General features: G+C 42.1%; 1 protein-coding gene across 2 annotated transcripts in view; it reads right to left on the bottom strand.

Moving 5' to 3' along the window:
• Positions 1 to 10,714: 10,714 nt before the first annotated feature.
• LOC135552938 (membrane-associated phosphatidylinositol transfer protein 3-like) overlaps positions 10,715 to 14,767 on the bottom strand; it is a 145,655-nt gene continuing 141,602 nt past the window's right edge. For both annotated transcript variants that reach the window (XM_064984893.1, XM_064984894.1), the window contains exon 20: positions 10,715 to 13,457. The gene's annotated coding sequence lies outside the window, so the exon portion shown is untranslated. The remainder of the gene's footprint in view (positions 13,458 to 14,767) is intronic.

The following is a 14,767-nucleotide window of genomic DNA, read 5'->3' as shown; positions in this document are numbered from 1 at the left end:
CGTTTTCCTACTATAGGTAGTAGGTTGCATAGTGATAGTAACTGCGATGCAGGGGTTAAATATAATTGGAGCTTATTTCTACATCTTCCAATAAATAAGTGGTAAACCTACCTGTTTGACAGACACAATTATCATATCCATAGATGTCGATATAGCCAAATACACCAATACTGTCGCATGCACTGATTAAATACCTCTGTCTGGGAAGGGCTTGGTGTTTGACTAAAACCAGGGCTCTAATTTGAGTGACGGTATCACATACTCTGTGTTAAAGAAAAGGGAAAAAATGATATATATTGTTTGCTTTATATTTTGAAATAAATACATAAAACGTATCCAGATTATATCAAGCGCTCTATAACAATGCTTAACTCTGTGATGCCTTATGGTAGAAACAAGCTCTAAAATGCCCGCGAAAGACGTGACCGATGCATATGGGGATATATTGATTCCTCACTATGACAATCAGAAGCTAAACTGCAGCCTGTAATATTCGAGGAGATAAAAAAAAATGTACTTTGCTATTCTGGCCATATTAATTGGGGTTTTCTCTTCCTGAAAAGAGAAGATGTTTGTTTAAACCCAGGCAGCTTTTAGGGAAGCACTTCTGTTGTTGGGTTATACAACGGACGAGTAGCCAGCAGTTGATTGCAGATTATTGTCTCTTCTAGAACGACTGAATGTCCAGGACCGGCCCTGCCAGGGATCATAAGGAAAAATTATGTGTATTTACAGTCCCCTTCTCCAAACGGATTACTCATTTACCTAGCTGTTATCAATAGCGCCTATCAATGTATAAATGGCATTGCATGGAGAATGCTGTTATTTCTATCTGGGGAAAAAATCATTTTCCATTTAGAGCCGGCAGGTTCACTCAACCTTATTCATGGTTTCCTTGTGTGAGAATGTGGTGGAATTATGAGGGAATTAATTCAAGGTCAAGGTCAATACAGCGTATCTGTAGACACCTCCGTCACACATCAATTAATTACTTAGATCTCCACACGAACAAATAGCGGGTGAATATGATTATATTGGTATGCTTAAATTCAAGGTCAGAGTACGGATTGAGAGAAAAGTGCATAAAAGGGAATTATGTTCCATTTACACGTGCGGTCAGAATCGGGGCAGGTGATATGGGGCACGGAGACGTGGACGTGGGGTGGATATACACCAATCTGGAGGGTACAGAAAGGGGGGGGTCAGGGGGAGGAGGAGCTGCAGTGGTACCAGGCAGGGCTGCAGTTTAGTCTCAGTAAAGGAAGGGAACATGCTCAACTCTAAATCTTATTATGTTAACATGTATAAGGGTACTTGGAACCAGAAATCTGCTGTGGGATTATTTAAGTTACTTTTGGAAGAGGTAGGGTTTCAGATGTTTTTGGAAGATGGGCAGGGACTCTGCTGTCCTAGCTTCAGGGGGAAGCTGGTTCCACCATGGGGGTGCCAAGACAGAAGAGCTTGGACTGGGCTGTGCGAGAATTGCCCTCCTGTAGGGGTGGGAGGGCCAAGAGACCAGGGGTGGCTGAAGGGAGTACTCGAGTTGGAATGTAGGGTTTGAGCATAGCCTGAAAGTAGTGAGGGACAGTTCATCTTGCTAATCCATAGACAAGCACCATGGTCTTGTATTGGATGCGAGCTTTGTCTGGAAGCCAGTGAATTGTGTGTAGGAGTGGTTTGACGTGGGAGAACTTGGGAAGGTTGAACATCAGGCGGGCTGCAGCGTTCTGGATAAGTGCAGGGGTTTGATGGCACAAGCGGGAGCCCAGCCGACAGTGATTTGCAGTAGTCCAGATGGGAGATGACAAGTGCCTGGATTAAGACCTGCGCCACTTCCTGTGTGAGGTAGGATCGTACTCTACGGATGTTGTAGAGCATGAATCTGCAGGAGTGAGTCACTGCTTTGACATTTGCAGAGAATGAAAGGCTGTTGTCCAGGTTCACACCAATGTTCTTTGCACTCTGGGAGGGGGACACCATGGAGTTGTCAATCGCGATGAAGAGGTCATGGAATGGGCAGGCTTTCCCCGGGAGGAAGAGCAACTCCTTCTTGTTGAGGTTGAGCTTGAGGTGGTGGGCCGACTTATCTGCCAGGCACGCAGAGATGCATGTGTCCACCTGGGTGTCAGAAGCGGGGAAGGAGCATAGCAATGATAGGAGGGAGAGACCATGTGAGGACATGACAGAGTCAAGTGACTTGTTGTGTAAAGAGAAGAGGGGAGGGCCTAGAACCGAGCCCCAAGGGACACCAGTAGTGCGATCACATGGTGCGTGAATTTTATGATTCATGGTGTTGAAGGCAGAGGATAGATCGAGGAGGATGAGAACAGAGGAGAGAGAGTCAGCTTTGGTAGTGCGGAGAGTCTCAATGATACAGAGAAGAGCAGTCTCGGTTGAGTGACCCGTCTTGAAGCCTGGTTAGGACTGGTTAGGATCAAGAAGATCATTCTGAGAGAGATAGTGAGAGAGTTGGTCAGAGACAGCATGGTCAAGTGTTTTGGAAAGAAAAGAAAGAGGGGATACCGGTTTGTAGTTTTCAGAGGGGCCGAGTGTTGTTTTTTAGGATGTGAGCGACTGGCCACCTTGAAGTCAGAGGGGACGCAGACAGTGGTCAGGGACGAGTTGATGAAGGAAGTGAGGAATGGGACAAGGTCTCCAGAGATGGTCTAGAGAAGTGAGTAGAGGATGGGACCGTGCGGGCAGGTTGTCGGGCGGCCAGACCAGACTAGTCTCAGGATTTAATCTGGAGAAAAAGGGGAGAAGAGGTCAAGGCGTATGGTAGTTCTGTGTGAGGGGGACCAGTGGATGAGTGAATAGGCTGAGTGAATGAGGAGCGGATGTCATCAACCTTTTCAAAGTTGAGGGAGGAGGGATGACATAGCAGTCATTTCTACGTAAAGAATATTGTAGAGATAAGAGAATTCTTAATGTACATTTGCAATAGTATTCATAGCATGATAAATGTGTGTATGCCTTAGCACACACTCAATTACATTGGAGAGCCCTATCGATCCCCATCATAGAATATTTGTCTCTTCCTGATCTCTCTATTCCTCTCCTCCTACTCTTCCTCCTCTTCCTCTCCTTCTGCTGTCCCCCCAAATCTGTCAGGGACAGACAATGTGGCAGTGGAGGAGTTTAGTGACATGGTGCTGTCCTGTCCCGTCTATGCCAACCCCCCGTGACGGTGTCGTGGCTGCTGGACGGGGAGGCCCTAGACCTGGTCAGCGGTGGTTACACCCTGTACCAGGACGGCAGAGAGGCCAAGGTCACCATCACCAAGGCCCTAAGGGACCTCCACCCAGGACTCCTCAGCTGCATGGCAACATCCATAGAGTATGGAGACACCACCAAGTTCTTCCAGCTCACTGTGGAAGGTTAGAGCTATTATGGAGAGATCAGAGAGAACTGAATGGTGCTATTAAACTGTGGCAAACATACAGTTCAAGTCTGGGTTAAACTGATATTTTTATGCTTTTATATCACCTGAACAGTAGGATATTGCATGAGAGAGGTAGCTTGTGAAATGTCTGTCTGGTTGTTGTAGAATCTAACAATTACAGTGTATACATTTACAGTCTGAAAGAAGATAAAAAGTCTGGGATACTATGACATTATTGTCATAATTTCTATCAGATCAAACAGACAGAACAAATGTGCTTTTATGAGAAAGCTAGCTTGTGACATTACTATGTCTGCTTGTTTTATTGTAAGGCGACAACTGTTGGAATCAGAGTCATATACATGGGGATAAAAGCCGACGTTCTGTATATTACTTTGGAAATAGAGGATGACGCAGCGGGACGAGGCGGACCCAAAGTTAAAAGTTAATGGAGTGTTTTCATGTGCTGAACACATTCAGATACCATACATTTTTAGCCAGCAGCATACCACCCTGCAACCCACTGCTGGCTTGCCTCTGAAACTAAGCACGGTTGGTCCTGGATGGGAGACCAGATGCTGCTGGAAGTGGTGTTGGTGAGGATGTGGAATTGGAGACTAATGGGAGAGGAGTTGCTGTGCAGGAGATGATGGACAAACATACAAATAAAAAAGAAAGTCAAAATAAAAAGTATGTTTGAATGACACTGAGGGGCAGTGTTTTTACAGCTAATGCCGGTTTGCCTGAGGCTGATGGTCCCGTGCAGGTGTTTGTACACGTGCATATGCACATGGGGGTGGGGAATGGAATTAATTGTATTTTTTATTTTTATTATTGGGGGGGGAGGACTGTGGGAGGGGTCTCGAATGGTTGAGGGACAGCTATTGGGGAACTGTGGGTGGGATCTTGGAGGGTTCGGGTTCAATCTTTTTGGCCTGGTGGGAGATCTGTCAACGTGCCCTTGAGCCGGACATTGACCCTGGATGCTTCAGTGTGCCACTCTGAATGGGAGTCTGATGACTGGTATGATGTAGTTGTTGAGCGGCTTCACTGCAAGTATATTGTATGTTTCGGATATTCAATAATATATATATATATATTTTTTTTAAATAAAGAAATAGTGGTGTTGGGGGACCAGTAGGTCGCAATCTTTCCTCTGTACCTATATTTTTATCCCAGGGCAGGGATTGGGGACATTTCCCTATGTAGGTTGCTGGCTTTTTGATGGAACATTAAACATGTGTCCTGACTCTCTGTGGTCACTAAAGATCCCATGGCACTTATCATAAGAGTAGAGGTGTTAACCCCGGTGTCCTGGCTAAATTCCCAATCTGTCCACCTAATAATCCCCAGCTTTGGCTCTTTCATCCCCCTCCTCTCCCCTGTAACTATTCCCCAGGTTGTTGCTGTGAAGGAGAATGTGTTCTCAGTCAACTTACCTGGTAAAAAAACAAACTTTCACAGTGCTGAAAGTAAGAGATATGTTCTACAACGGTACCTACACAGTTATGTTCAAACTAATTGTTTTATTTTGTATAACACCCTGCCGATAAGAAAAATCATGTATTTCAGCTGAGTAATAAAGAACTGAAGAGATAAAGTACTTTGATTTCTGGTCGATTATAAAATGAATAAGTGACTGAAGGAACTTATTTTCTATTATATTTTTTGCTTATTGAAAGCTTGTGGCACAGCGGCCTAAGGCACTACATCTCAGTGCATGAGGTGTCACTACAGTCCCTGGTCCAAATACAGGCAATAACAAATCAAATGTATTTGTCACATACACATGGTTAGCAGATGTTAATGTGAGTGTTGCGAAATGCTTGTGCTTCTAGTTACAACAATGCAGTAATAACCACCAAGTAATCTAACCTAACAATTCCAAAACTACTACCTTATACATACAAGTGTAAAGGGATAAAGAATATGTACATAAAGATATGAATGAGTGATGGTACAGAACGGCATAGGCAAGATGCAGTAGATGGTATCGAGTACAGTATATACATATGAGATTAGTAATGCAGGGTATGTAAACAAAGTGGCATAGTTAAAGTGGCTAGTGATACATGTATTACATAAAGATGCAGTAGATGATATAGAGTACAGTATATACATATACATATGAGATGAGTAATGTAGGGTATGTGAACATTATATTAAGTAGCATTGTTTAAAGTGGCTAGTGATATATTTTACATCAATTTCCATCAATTTCCATTATTAAAGTGGCTGTAGTTGAGTCAGTGTGTTGGCAGCAGTCAACACAATCTCACATCCGGCCATGACTGGGAGTCCCATAGGGCGGTGCACAATTGACTCAGCGTGGCCTGGGTTTGGCAGGGGTAGGCTGCCAATGTAAATAAGAATTTGTTCTTAACTGACTTGCCTAGTTAAATAAAATCTTATCATGCCTGGACACAGACAAAGATAATGATTCAGCTACATTCTTATGAATGTGATTATATGAAGTTACATATTCATTGCCTACATGTGAAGTGAAAATACATTTTTGTCATGAGCTCAAATCGGATCAGAGGAGACCATTCAAACTAGCTGCCAAATCCAAAGACGTAACCAGTGTGGGAATTGTCTGATAAATGACAGTGCCAGTTTTGTGGCTCGGGTGCGTGACCTTTTTCTTCTAAAGGGCATTTATTTAAATCCATTTTAAGGCAATTTCTTAAATGTCCTCTAAGCTTAAATAGAAAACAGAGACCAAATGAATTATATTTCAAAATAGAACATTTCCATTTAGAAAGTCATGTGATGGAAAACACTTATATAAGAGTAGGTAAAGAATACATAAAGTAATCTAAAGAATGAATTGCCAATGTAATGCCCTTCTAAGGTGTTGGAAACTAATATTAGCCTCTGTAAAGAAAGCACAGCAGTATATGTTTCCCACGCTGGATTGTCAGGGGAAACTTTATCTGCATGGCCTTGCTGGGTTGTCCTTTTTAATTGGGGGAATGTGCTTCATCGGAGTGTGCGGTGTGTGTGAGAGAGAGAGAGTCTAGCTGGCCCTCAGATTTCTTTATTTTTTTTTCTCTCTCTCTCTCTCGACTGCACTGGGCTGTTAATCTAAGCAGAGTTTAAAGCATGTCCTCCCTGCGGTGTCATCACAGGACAAATTAAGCCTTGGATTGGTGTCCAGGAATAACAATCCCACTGATTCAGCACTGGTATGTGGTGGCATGCTCTGTAACTACCTGCCACAGAGAGGTTAAGTAGAGAGTTGTGCTGGTGCTAAATCATTCTGGCAAAGTATGAGATGGAATGTTACCGCTGTGCAAGTAGACCTACAGTACGTGTACTGTGAATAACAATTCTGTATACTAGTCAATAATATTTTGCATGACTATGAAAAAAACATGATATGTTGCTGCACGCCTTCTGAGTTCTCCAATCCCCAGTTTGGCTACTTTAATCTTCTGTTTCACAACCAAGACGTACAGACACATATTTCCTCAGTCATTATGAGTACTGAAGTGCTGTACTGCTAGGGGCTATTTCAGTTCAGATTCTACAAATCATAACAACCGCTTTCAGTAAGAATCCATTGCGGTCTTGAGACCACTTTCAATCACATACATGGATTACCTAACGTGTTACCAAGGTCACCTATTGTATCATACAGTATATGTTTTTGTATCATTTTTTTAATTGAACCTTTATTTAACTAGGCAAGTCAGTTAAGAACAAAATCTTATTTGCAATGATGGCCTAGAAACAGTGCCTTGTTCAGGGGCAGAACAACAGATTTTTATCCCTGGTCAGCTCGGAGATTCGATCTAGCAACCTTTCGGTTACAATGCTCTAACCACTAGGCTACATGACCAAAAGTATGTGGACACCTGCTCCTCGAACATCTCATTCCAAAATCATGGGCATTAATATGGAGTTGGTCCCCCTTTGCTGCTATAACAGCCTCCACTCTTCTGGGAAGGCTTTCCACTAGATTTGGAACAGAGCTACGGGGACTTGTATCCATTCAGCCATAAGAGCATTAGTGAGGTCGGGCACTGATGTTGGCCGATTAGGCCTGGCTCACAATCGCCGTTCCAATTCATCCCAAAGGTTTTCGATAAGGGTTGAGGTCAGGGCTCTGTGTAGCACAATCAAGTTCTTCTACACCTATTTTAACTTTTTCTGTTTGGACCTCGCTTTGTGCACAGGGGAATTGTCATGTTGAAACAGGAAAGGGCCTTCCCCAAACTGTTGCCACAAAGTTAGAAGCACAGAATTGTCTAGAATGTCATTGTATGCTGTAGCGTTAAGATTTCCCTTCACTGGAACTAAGGGGTCTAGCCCGAACCATGAAAATCACCCCCAGACCATTATTACTCCACCACCAAACTTTATAGTTGGCACATGCATTGGTGCAGTTAGCGTTTTCCTGCCATCTGCCAAACCCAGTTTTGTCCATTGTATTGCCAGATGGTGAAACGTGATTTATCACTCTAGAGAACCCATTCTAGAGAATCCTCTGCTCCAAAGTCCAATGGCGGCGAGCTTTACACCACTCCAGCCGATGCTTGGCATTGCGCATGGTGATCTTAGGTTTGTGTGTGGCTGCTTGGCCATCGAAACCCATTTCTTGAAGCTCTCGTCTAACAATTCTTGTGCTGACGTAAGGCCATTCTACTGCAAAGATTGTCTATGGAGATTGAATGGCTGTGTGCTCGATTTTATACACCTGTCAGCAACAGGTGTGGCTGAAATAGCCGAATCTACTAATTTGAAGGGGTGTCCACATACTTTTGTATATATTGTGTATGTGCTGTGATGAGTGTGTATGTTGAGTATGTTGTTCTCTTTTCAGTCCCCTCTCTCCCGCTGTGTGAGCCATATTTCAAAGTGATTGCATGATGGCCCTCTGCTGTGCTGTTGACCATTTAAGTGAATAGCTTTGCAGCCAAAGAATTCAAGAGCAGTTAATCAAATTGAATGAGATGGAAGTCACGACTCCTATCATAGGCCAAAGGAACAACCCTGTCAGGTTCAAAAAGGCCTTTACAAATAAGGGATTTTTTTATGTGGCTAGAAGAGAGGTAATGGTGAAACTCTAATAAACTATTCAAAATAACAATAGTTACTACATACTGTAGGCCTGGTAAATGTGAATGAGGATAACTAGCAGTGATCATAATGCCTATACTATAAAGTCTAAAAAGCTTTTGTAGTTGATGGATAGGTCAATGTGTGTTTGACTCTGTCATTACCAGTGACAATGAGTACATGCGTCTTATAGGGAAACTGGCTTGTTTCCAGATATTGGCCGGCTAGAGGGGCTTGGCAGTATGACAAAATGTGTCAAAAAGTAGGCACTACTTTCTACAGACTTCCTGAGAACTAACTTTTCTCCCTATTTATATATCAAGGACAAATTATATTCATAACACCACAGATAAGGACACAGGGAGTCAAAATAAGAGTGTGAGGAGGAATTGGTTGCCTAGTTTAAAAAAAACAACAAATTAAGCATTTAGGGTAACATTTTACAATGTGGGCTATCTGATGAAGCTTTCCAAATAGCTGTGGATTAGCATAAATATTAAGAAGAGGTCTGCACAAAGATGTGTGATAATAGGCTTCATGGAGTCATTAGAATGATGGGATTAAGTTCCCAGGACTGATTATTAGAGCTGGAGAATAACCTGGAGGAGAGCTCAGTTTATCACAGACATCTCAGGTCACAGTACCAAACCTATTTAGCTCAAAGATATAGTGTATTTAGCAGCTAGCTTTTCAGTACAGGAATCAAGTACTGAGGGTCTATAAGAGTAGCTTTGAAGATAACTAAGAAACAAAAGCGTTTGTCTGTGCTCTATCAGATCAGAGTAGCAAAGGAATATACTTGTAGTTCATAGGTATTAGCATCTAGTACTTCACTACAGGAATTAGGTGGCTCTGAACGATACCTTACTAGCTTTGAAGGTTATTAATAAAGACCAGTGGCAGTCGGTGCCATTTAAGGACAATTTTTTTTTTTTTTTTATTATATTGGAAGACTGTCGTTCATATTTCATTCACCCAGTCAAATGTAACATTGATAGGTTTAGGCTACTACATGATACTCTAATTTTCCCTATACCCCTCATGAGGTTGCTACAACCTAGCCTATGAATGAAAGTTTACAACATAGGTGCAGACAGGTGGAGAGACAAATTTGAGGTGACAGACAGTTACACATTCAATACTGCCTTGCACATTCTTGCCTCGGTTTGCTTTCGTTTAAGAAACGTTTTTCAACAGAATCGGTGGAATTATACACCCCTGATCACACGCAGTTAACTTCCATAGCTACATACAAACAGTTTGTTGTGTTCCTTCTCGCATCTAAGAGCTCTCCTCCTCTCACTTTTTCCCTTCGCTTGTGGACTTCAATACACAACACATCAGCTGTCTGTGACCAGACTAAAAAACCTTTCCAAGCCAAACCTTCATATCATAACTGCTACACACAGCCTACATCGTTGTCACCATATTAGCTAAAGTAACATCATAGTCAACAAAGCTAATAGAACGTTGGTAAAACCGCTACAATCATGCAGTACAGTGTTCAGTCAGTAAGTTGTTCACAGTTACACAGGCGGGTCCCAGTGGCAATAAATTAGTAAAGCTTACCTTGACTTGGATGAGTTCCGGTGTTGGAGTCATTGCCAGCTACAGTAGCTAACATAGCATCCCTCTGTTTGAGCCGGGTGTTTGAATAGGCAAAACTAGCTAGTTCCATTTGCTAGCTAAGTGAAATTGTCTCTTGCTCCTCCTTCATTTTTGAAGTAATGAATTTGTTCAAAACTGTTCAACTATTGTGTCCAGGTGACAGAGCAGATGAGACACATGTGTGCGTAATGATGGTTACCAGGTGTGCGTAATGATGGATTGCCAGGACTGGTGGTTAGTAGACCGGCGACGTTGAGCGCCGGAGAGGGAGTAGACATGACAGTTTTAATTTATTATTTGGTGACGTGAATATATTTTATATAGTTTTATCTAAAATGTATAAATTTGTATTTTTAGGAAATTCACTGAGGATGATCCACCCCTTCCTGCTCTGAGGATCCACCACCCCTTCCTGCTCTGAGGATCCTCCACTGACACAGACACAGGAGCATTGGAGTTTTAAAACAAAGTTTAGCCTCTGTCTGTGCTCTTTATAAGTGTATTGTTCCTGTGTTTATGCGTAGACGCTTCTGTTATGTTGTCACGTTCCATGTTAGTGGTTTTATTCAACTTTTCACCTGCTTCTCGACTCACCATTACAATACAGGAGCGTCTATAGCGACAGATGTGAAGGCAATAAATATAGACACAGGATCATTGGACCACATTGAGCCTCTGTCTGTGCTCTTTCTCTTTTTATTACTGACAAGATAGTGAGAGATGGTTGAAGTCCAAGAACACAATTACAGGAAACCATATCACATAAACACATGTTTCCACTACATTAAATCTGAACAAAATGTTCTATTGGTTTTCTGCAGCAGTGCAACTCTGACCATATAGTTTACCTCAAGATAGAATAGCATGACAATCAATAAACAAATATAACTTAATTTACAGAAATTATGGAAAATATTTCATGGCAATTGATTTTTTCCTTTCACACCACATTTTATAGGAAACAGGCCAGCTGAAATCAGAATCACTGTAAATGTCTTAGTGTACAACGCCTATGGTAGTGTCGTCGAAAATACATTATCATACCGTGTACAACACATTATATTGATGGGAATGATCAGATGACATTGTCATGATCAAGATACAAATCACAAGTCAAACTGTACATCATCCTATCAACAGTATTCACCCAGACCAGGACATTGTTGCTGGTATGTTATTGACATTATTATAGGGATGGAGTTACTGGGACTCTTTTACATTCATGTTTTAAATATAGCTACTGTTCTGTCATTAGTTTAGTACGCTTAGATACTGTCCCAAAGCTGTGTTACTCAATGTGGTTAAACAAAAGAGGAAAGCAAACATCTCTCTGTCTCTCTCTGTCTCTCTCTGTCTCTCTCTCTCTCTCTCTCTCTCTCTCGAAGCTTCTGATTTCAACCAACAGAGATTATTCTCCAGTCAATGGGTTTGAAACTAAACCCTGAGGCAATGCTAAAGCTCTTGCTCTTTCTTGACAGTTATAAAAACCTTGCCAGTGTAATCCTTGGTGAAGCACTCGTCTTAAATCTGAACCATACTCCTGCTTTTAACAGGCAACACTGAACAACCTTCGACTTCTCCTTCCAGAATACATGGTCTTCCCTTTCAAGTTCAGAAGCATATTGGAGCTCCTGGTATTTACACCATAAATACTTGATTATACAGAAACATAATACTTAAATATACAGAAATGTACACATAAGCAGGCACACGCATACGCATACGCATACACACACACACACACACACACACACACACACACACACACACACACACACACACACACACACACACACACACACACACACACACACACACACACACAGACACACACACAGACACACACACACACACACACACACACACACACACACACACACACACACACACACACACACACACACACACACACACACACACACACACACACAGTGCATACATGAAGCATGACACCATTCCAGCATATACTTAAAATGTATACAAGACAAAATATCAAGTAGATACAATGTACTTTCTCATGAATGTCAAACTCATACTTTGGTCAAGCAATTAGGTTAGTAATATCATTTTCATTATTCTACACAACAACAAAATAGATATTAAGGCAAAAGTAACTATCAGTCACATTAAACAACAAAGTTTAAAAAACACACTTTTAAAATATTTCTGCACACAGTTTTTCATCGTAGAAAAATATGTGTTTTGCAGAGGTGAGCTCTTTTCCTAACCCACCATAGTACAATGTAACTATCGCATTCTGAATGATGTTATTTCACCTGACAAGAAAGTTAGGATCTATTGCAAGATATAATGTTAACAGGACGTATTCTCTTCCAACTGTCAGATACATGTCGTAGACCTTTGACCATCACCAACCTGTAAACAATTCCAGTCAATTCAGTACAAGCCTTCCCTCAAACAGCTTTACAAAGCATATCATACGAGCCCAGAACCTCGACAGGGAAGGAGTAAAACATGTAGTTCAACATCTGCTGACCGATATAAGATCACAACAGCAAGAAAATCCAGCTATCGTATCTGAGCCAGCAGGAGTAACAGCATTCCACAGGCATTCCACAGAACTACAGCCCACCAAGCACCACGGTATACTGTAGTACTTGTATAGTGCAAGTCAGAGCAACCAGTGGCCATGGACCCCCTACCAGGCTGCTGTCTGAAGCCATGTTCTGCCTCAATGACTGACTGAATGAGAGAGGGAGAGATGGATGGCTATAGGGCTGAGGCTGGAGTGGGGTAAGGTCAGGTCAGCCGGGCTGAGGAACATAAGGTTAATGTCCCCAGCGTGAAGCAGCCAGAGGCCCCACAGCAATCCTGGGGACACAGACCATAAAGAGGGACAAGATGTCTGTCCTATTTACATAGAGAATAATTGTCAGTTGGTGTAGCTCTGCCACCTGTCAACACAGCAGGTCAATGAACACACTGTCTGGAACATCTCCTGGTGGTGTATTGCTTGGGCTAGAACATTCCTCCATAGGTTTCAACAGGATCTTCTCTGTTACTATTCCCAGTGGGGGATGAGAGGGAGTCTTCTGGCATATGACTCTGGTTGCATCTGTGTGTTGATCTAACGTTCTGCAGCAAATGTTTCTGTTTTTACAAATGACCAAAGTGTCTCTCTCTCTCAGCTTGACAAACGATAACACATTGATTCATTAGCACTGCCACTGAAAAAACTTTTGCCACATTGGACATAATTTGAGCTTGAGAGACAGCATTAGGATGAATCTATGGCTGTTTCAAGCATGAGGAGAAAGCTTGAGGAACATCATCTACTGAGTCCTGGGAGTGGAGAAGGGCAGCTGAAGTGTAGAGGGCCAAGCAGCCAAGCAGGAGGTTAACACAACTGATACCAGCAGAAGATCCAATATAGGTGACGACACTGCCAAAAGAAAGAGAGATTCAGTTAGTATAGTGGTTCAAATTCCAATCAAATCCCAAAGCCACATACAGTATATATACAATGCATTCAGAAGGTATTCAGACCCCTTGACTTTATCCAAATATTGTTACGTTGCAGCCTTATTCTAAAATGGATTAAATTGTTTTTCCCCCTCATCAGTATACACACAATACTCCATAATGACAAAGCGAAAACAGGTTTTTGGACAATTGTGCAAATGTATACAGTTGAAGTCGGAAGTTCACATACACCTTAGCCAAATACATTTGAACTCCGTTTTACACAATTCCTGACATTTAATCGTAGTAAAAATTCCCTGTTTTATGTCAGTTAAGATCACCACTTTATTTTAAGAATGTGAGATGTCAGAATAATAATAGAGGATGATTTATTTAAACTTGTATTTATTTCATCACATTCCCAGTGGGTCAGAAGTTTACGTACACTCAATTAGTATTTGGTAGCATTGCCTTTAAATTGTGTAACTTGGGTCAAACATTTCGGGTAGCCTTCCACAAGCTTCCCAGAGCTGGTGTAACTGAGTCAGGTTTGTAGGCCTCCATGCTCGCAAACGCTTTTTCTGTTCTGTTCTGGATTGAGGTCAGGGCTTTGTGATGGCCGCTCCAATACCTTGACTTCTTGTCCTTAAGCCATTCTGCCACAACTTTGGAAGTATGCTTAGGGTCATTGTCCATTTGGCAGATCCATTTGCGACCAAGCTTGAACTTCCTGACTGATGTCTTGAGATGTTGCTTCAATATAACCACGTCATTTTCCTCCCTCATGATGTAATCTATTTTGTGAAGTGGACCAGTCCCTCCTGCAGCAAAGCACCACCACAAAATGATGCTGCCACCCCCGTGGTTCACGGTTCGGATGGTGTTCTTCGGCTTGCAAGCCTCCCCCTTTTTTCTCCAAACATAACGATGGTCATTATGGCCAAACAGTTCTATTTTTGTTTCATTAGACCATAGGACATTTCTCCAAAAAGTACAATCTTTGTCCCCGTGTGAAGTTGCAAACCGTAGTCTGGATTTTTTTATGGCAGTTTTGGAGCAGTGGCTTCTTCCTTGTTGAGCGGCCTTTCAGGTTATGTCAATATAGGACTCACTTTACTGTGGATATAGATACTTTTGAACCTGTTTCCTCCAGCATCTTCACAAGGTCCTTTGTTGTTCATCCGGGATTGATTTGCACTTCTCGCACCAAAGTACGTTCATCTCTAGGAGACAGAATGTGCCTCCTTCCTGAGCGGTAACAAGGCTGCGTGGTCCCATGGTGTTTATACT

This window comes from Oncorhynchus masou, chromosome 13 (genome assembly GCF_036934945.1).
Source record: "Oncorhynchus masou masou isolate Uvic2021 chromosome 13, UVic_Omas_1.1, whole genome shotgun sequence".
NCBI lineage: Eukaryota > Metazoa > Chordata > Actinopteri > Salmoniformes > Salmonidae > Oncorhynchus > Oncorhynchus masou.
The sequence above is the reverse complement of the archived record's forward strand: the minus strand, read 5'-3'. Positions and strand labels throughout refer to the sequence as shown.